Below are 6,311 nucleotides of genomic sequence, written 5' to 3' on the forward strand. Positions count from 1 at the left end.
CTTCGATTTTCCTCTCCTTAGCTTTACAGGCCATTCCACAGGAGACAGTTATTACAGAGTTAGTGACCTATAAATGACGGTGGCTCTGCAGATAGCTCCTGGTCAAACATGGGCATATCTGAGCTGGTGCAAAGTGATGTTGGATAAAACAGAGCTCAAGGAAGAGGGCTAAATCAGGTATAGCTAGTGCAGTGTCTAAGATCATAGATACTGGATGGAGACTGTGATCACATCCTATTTGCCTCCATTCCAATTCCACCTCTGCTGGTCACCAGTTCTGTCATCTTTGGCAAGCAAGGTACCCAACCTCTGCAAGCCTTGGTCTCTCCTTGTATAAAACGGGTGTGAGAATCACAGCATCCACTTGAGAATATTGTGTAGGTTGAGTTAATGCCTACAAAGTGCTTAGCACAGTGCCTGGCACACCCCAAGCATTTTTACTGTTCATGTGTATTTGATGCCCTGCCATACCACCTTGGGTCCTTAACCAGTCCCACAGAGGTGTATTTGGTGCCAACAGCAGATATCTATTCAGCTGTGGATTCAGCTGTGGCCATCTGGCAGGCAGTGTCTGGGAGTGCTGGAGAGTGAGGTGGTTTCTATGTGGGGATCAGCAGCATCTGCTTCTGGGAGAGAAGCTTTCCATGCCCCCTGGCATGTGCTCCTCTCATAAATTCTCCCAGAAATGGGGACGCAGCTGAGCCCTACCATTTGTGGAAGCAGGCACACTCCCTTCTTTGGGCTTTATCTGTTTGGAACTAGGGCCATAGCACCACTTGGCTTGATATGTGGATGCTGGCTTATAATGGCTTTCCCAGCAGAGTCCCTGCAGGCATCACTGTCATACTTCCTAGAGGAAAAGGGAGCCTATTGCTAAACAATAGCCACAGAGAAAGGAATGTTTATTTAAACAGGTGGAGGTAATTTAATTTGCCTCTCTAAAGACATTCAATGACTCCTGTGGTACCCCGAATGGTTTACCAAATGTGTCTACACCCTAATCCCTAGATCCTGTGAACGTGTTACCTTAATGGCATAGGGGACTTTGTTGATATAATCAAGGTTACTTTGAACTTTGAAAGAGTGAGGGTAAACCTGGATCATCCAGGTGGCCCCAGGTCCAATTACCTAAGCCTTTAAAAAATGGAGAACTTTGTCTAGCTAGAACTAGCTGTTTAGACCAAGAAGATAAAGTTAGGGTGATTCAAAGCATGAGAGGGACTTGGCCCCTTTTGCTGGAGGTGATTGCTTGGAAACCATGAGAAAAAATGTGGACATCAACAAGGAGCAAAGACAAGCCCCCCTCTGATAACACCAGGGAAACAGGAATTTCAGTTCTACAACCACAAAGACTTTGACTCCTGAATGTGAATGAACTTGAGGACAGACAAGTCATTCTCCACCACCTACAGGTAAGAACCCAGCCCAAGTGACATTGCTTTGGCCTTCCAAAACCTTAATCAGAGGACCCAACCAAGTTCACCCAGACTTCTGAATGATAAAACTGTGGGATAATAAATTTGGGTTGTTTTAAGCCACTAGGTTCATGGTAATCGGCTATAGCACCAATGGAAAACAAATACAACTAAAATAAATAAATTTCACATTCTTTAGCATGGTGTTAAGACGACCTGTCCTGGTCTCGCTCTGATTTTCTCTGTCGCTTCATTCCATACTACTCCCTGCAATGTCAAACTTCCCCGTCCCCCCAAATCACCACCTCTGCCATTCTCAGGCCCTGACTTTTTCAAAGAGGACATTCTTGGAATTTGGGACAGGACATTGGCCCATGCATTGAAAATCTTTCAGTATCCTTGACTCTTGGGTCCTAAATACCAGTGGCATTGCTCAGTCATTGTGACAACAATTAAAAAGAGTCTTCTGGGAGCATCAGCTTGAGCATCACTGTAAGCGATGCATAAATACCCCACGAGTATGTTTTGAACAACTACTAAACTCCAGGAAGTCTTGTAATACTGGATAATCTGAGTGAATGAACAGAACTCCTGCCTTGAAGGGAGTTACACTGTGGTAGATTTAAAGAAAAAATGTATAGAGCAACAGAACACTTCTAGCAGTTTTAAATGCCATAGAGGATGGAATAGGATGATACAGTGGGGAGCAATGGGGGCATTGTGTGTGATTTTTCCAGAGGGATCAGGAAAGGCTTATCCATAGATGTCGCACTGAGTTGAAACTTAATGTGGAACAGGAGTAGCCACCTCAAGGTTCAGAGAAAGAAAATCTCAAGCAGAAGAAGAAGCACTTTCAGAGCCCTTGGAGGTAGGAAGAGCTTGGTGTCTCAAGGCCAGGACGGTCCATGGAGCTGGAGCTGAGTGAATAATAAGGAGACGGGAGCATAAAGAAAGGTGGGAAGCAGGTTGAGCCAGATCACACATGGCATTGTAGGCTATGGTGGGAAGTTAGTATTTGGTTTTGGTGGCAATCCATCAGGAGTTTTCTTGGTAGACATTGTTTATGCACAATTTCAAAGGTGAGTAGATGAAAGAGTGTAAGAAGTTACCCGTGTTAATGTAGTGAATTACCCTGCTTTCCCAGGCCAGTCTCATCTATCTATATCCCTGTTCACTTTCTTCACCCTAGATTACTCTGAAACAAATCCCAGGCATGCTAAAACTATCATCTCTAAATATTCCTATTTTGAAATATTCTAAATACAACTGTGTTTTAGGCATAACATTAATGTCATCATTAATCTTCAGATGAACAAAAATTGTGTCTTACCATAAACTCTACTGAAAGGTTTTAAGCGGGAATATCAACTTGCCTGGTTCACCTGGTAGGAATCTCACCTTGGAATCTCTGTGGAGGGTGGTGTGTGAGGCAAGAGGGCTGGAAGCTGATGGTGGGCAGGTGAGACAGGAGGCCAGAAGGTCAGAAATGATCACAGACTGGCCAGGGTGTTACTGGTGGGTGGTGATGGCTTAGACATGGGCTGTGAAAGAGAAAGAGGAATAGAGGATGACCCCTGTGGTGCTGGTCTGAGTGACTCAGTAGATGACTGTGACATCCATAGACTGGGAAGGGTGTTTTTTTTTTGGGGGGGGGGTGCTGCATATCAATAATATTGTAAGCCCTAGGAACATAGGCATTTCCCCATGTGTCATGCGCATTCTTGCCCTCTATCCCCACTCCCACTTTCTCCCACACCACTGCTTAAATTCTCCTGGGTCATCTAGGCCAAGCTCACATGCTTTCTCTTCCTTTGACTCCTTCTAGATTCCCTCAATTAATAGTTGATGCTTTTCTGGCTAAATCTAATTTTAAAAAATCTTAATACATGCATGTGGTTAAAAAACTTAAGTAATGGTGAAGACGTCACAGAAACCAACTTTATCCACATTCTTGCTCTCTGACCATGAGCAAGTCACTCCCACTAGCTGAGCACTTCTTCTCAGCACAAAATGAGAGCGTTTCTAGCCACCCTCTTGGGTGGTTGGGTAATATGAGATGTTATGAATATGAGGCTTTTTCATACCTATTTGGCACTAGTCAGAGATGATGAGGCAACAAAGCTGTCATTGTTGTCATACTTAGCATTGTCATTTCATATTCTCGCTGAAGAGGGGAGAGTGGCATTCAACTGGGATGGTGCCATTCGTCCTGGGATCCAAAGGCAATACAGCAGAGTCTACAGTCACAGTGAGGATGTACTTCAGGAAACAACCACTGAGCTCCACACACGGTGAATGGCTCTTCAATGACATTGGGTGCAAGGCTTGAACTTAAACCACTTCAGGTCTGAATTAACAAAGAACGGTCATTACTTGAAGCTGAAGACTTTCATATTAGCCTAATTTATGTAAACAACCTGCCTCTTATGCTCCCTGACACACATATATGTCTGCCCCTCCACCTCAACATACTTGGCAATGTGGAGGTGTATTTGACCTATCCCTTCAGTCATTAGGCTCTGTTTGGCTATTATTTAAGAGTTCAAGAGAAATCTCGGCATTTACCATGCAGACATTTTTATCATGGCCACCCATAAATCCTAATTAGGCAGCTTGTAGCAGAGCTGCGAGAAGAGGCAGGATTTCTGTTTGTTCCCAGTGTCTCGTTAATGACATGCCTTCACAATGGGTTACAGATGGAAGTGAGGTCTCCAAACAGGATTGTTAGCAGATGGGTGGAGAGTGAGGTCACAGGTTACTCTTGTCTCTGCTGCAAAGTTATGCAAAGGCAGAAGGCTGGGGACCAACCTAAGACTGGAGGTTGGGACACACAGACCGCAGCTCACCTCACCCCTCTCAATGCTGATTTCTGACTCCGATCTGATTTTGAATCCAGCTTTTAATATTGACTACTTGAGAACCTTGGCAATGCCTCTGAACCTCTCCACGCTTTCAGGATTTTCTCTTATGGAAAAGTTGAGAAGGACATTACATGTCATGTGGGATTTTTGTAAGGATTAAAATGACAATACTGGAACATCATTTTGTAAAATAAAGCAAATTCTCCTTTCCTTTCCTATCCCTGCATTTCTTTGCCTATAAACAAAGGAGCCTGATTCCACCAGAATCTTATTTAACAAGAGAACTTGTGGTATGAAGAAATGAAATCACATATGCATACACACATCTCTTTCTGAAACTTAAGTTTGCTCTTTTGTAATTTATTAATATTTTTAAAAAAAATTGTTTTCAACATTTATATCATTTTTGAGAGAGAGAGAGAGAGAGAGAGAGAGAGAGAGAGCAAGTAGGGTAAGGGCAGACAGAGACAGAGACACAGAATCTGAAGCAGGGGATGCTTAAACCGACTGAACCACCCAGGCACCCCTGCTCTTTTTTAATTTAAAAGTCGGTCTAGCACACTAACTTTTTAGAGACACACACTGAAACTGTCAAATGAGTACCAGTCAATTTGGAAGTTAAAAATCAAAGACAGAGGCAGTGAAAAAAGACAGTAAACCATATCCTGAGTTGAACATTAACTAGAAAACGACATTCCACTAGAGCACTTTCGACTCCTACAGGAACAATATGGAACTCCCGGTTTCCTGGGATATTCCCACCATCCTTTCATGGTTTGTGCAGGAGGAAGTGAAGACTCTAAGGGCCTGAAGTCTTGCAGATGAAGTGTGAAGGGTGGGCCTGGGCTCCAGGTGGGACATGTTTAAGAGAGCCAGTGCTGTCTACAAAGCTGGCTCCCTTTGAAAGATGGGATACTTTGATACTTTGTATCAGGCCAGCATTTCCTTGGCATGAGTCTTTTATGTTATTAATTAATGAATTAGCTAATAGCTAATTCTATGCACTCTTGAGTTCCAGCTTGGACTTAGGTGCCTTCGTGCCCTTCAGGAGCTCCCGGTGAAGGGGAGTGGGAGGAACAAACCAGCTCGATCAAGCCTGAGAGGTGACAGGACCTGACTGCTCCTGATATGTGGGACTCTGGGATGGCGTTAGGAAGAGGTCATGCTTTTGCTACATTCAGACGGATGAGCTGCCAACCAATAAACAGAAGAAGGAATAGACTTCCCTTGTTTTTCCATAGAGAGAACCAGAAACTTGGGAAAACAAAATTCTGTGGAATACTATTAATAGCTGTTTTTTTTTTTTACATTAGAACTTGTTGGTATCAATAGTATTATTTCCCTCAGCAAAATATCTGTATGTTTTATGATGGAAAACTTAAAGAAAGAAAAGAAAAATGCCCTTAATTCAGCTTCCTAGCAATAGTCACCTTTGACATTTTGGTGATTTTTTAATCTATGGTTTTCTTTCTGCATGGGTTTACATATCTGTATCCACTACCAGTTATCCATGTTCTGAAAATTAGCCTCTTTCACTATCTAACTTTACTACGATTCTTTTTCACAGGTCGTTAGTCATCAGTATTTATTCTCCAAAAACATGCTTTTGGATGTCCTCATTATAGCGTCCTGGCCATAGTTAATTAGTGGTTCTTACTGTGGATTTAATAGTGTCAGCTTAGTCTCAGGTGGGTCTGTACTCCAACGAGGTAAGGACCACCCCCATCTCCTCATTTACCATCACATCCCCCGCACCTCACTTAAGGCCTTGCACAGTAGACATCCAGGAAATGTTTGCCAACTGGCTGTAGCTGGATATCATCACCATTTTACTTTTGCTTACAAACAGACACATACATACACATAGCTGCAGCCCTACAGTGAACATTTTTCAACCCAAATCCTAGTTTGGCTCTTTACTTTTTTTTTTTTTTAATTTTTTTTTTCAACGTTTATTTATTTTTGGGACAGAGAGAGACAGAGCATGAACGGGGGAGGGGCAGAGAGAGAGGGAGACACAGAATTGGAAACAGGC

The 6,311-nt window shown here is 43.0% G+C and overlaps 1 long non-coding RNA gene across 1 annotated transcript; it reads right to left on the minus strand.

Annotated features, from left to right (window-relative positions):
- Positions 1–2,821: 2,821 nt before the first annotated feature.
- Positions 2,822–4,065, minus strand: LOC125152372 (uncharacterized). The gene is made up of 3 exons (XR_007147164.1): positions 3,981–4,065; positions 3,500–3,762; positions 2,822–2,956 (listed from the first exon to the last, which is right to left on the minus strand). It is a non-coding gene; the product is annotated as an uncharacterized LOC125152372 (long non-coding RNA).
- Positions 4,066–6,311: the final 2,246 nt, after the last annotated feature.

The sequence above is a fragment of the Prionailurus viverrinus genome, chromosome E2 (assembly GCF_022837055.1).
Source record: "Prionailurus viverrinus isolate Anna chromosome E2, UM_Priviv_1.0, whole genome shotgun sequence".
Taxonomy (NCBI): Eukaryota; Metazoa; Chordata; class Mammalia; order Carnivora; family Felidae; genus Prionailurus; species Prionailurus viverrinus.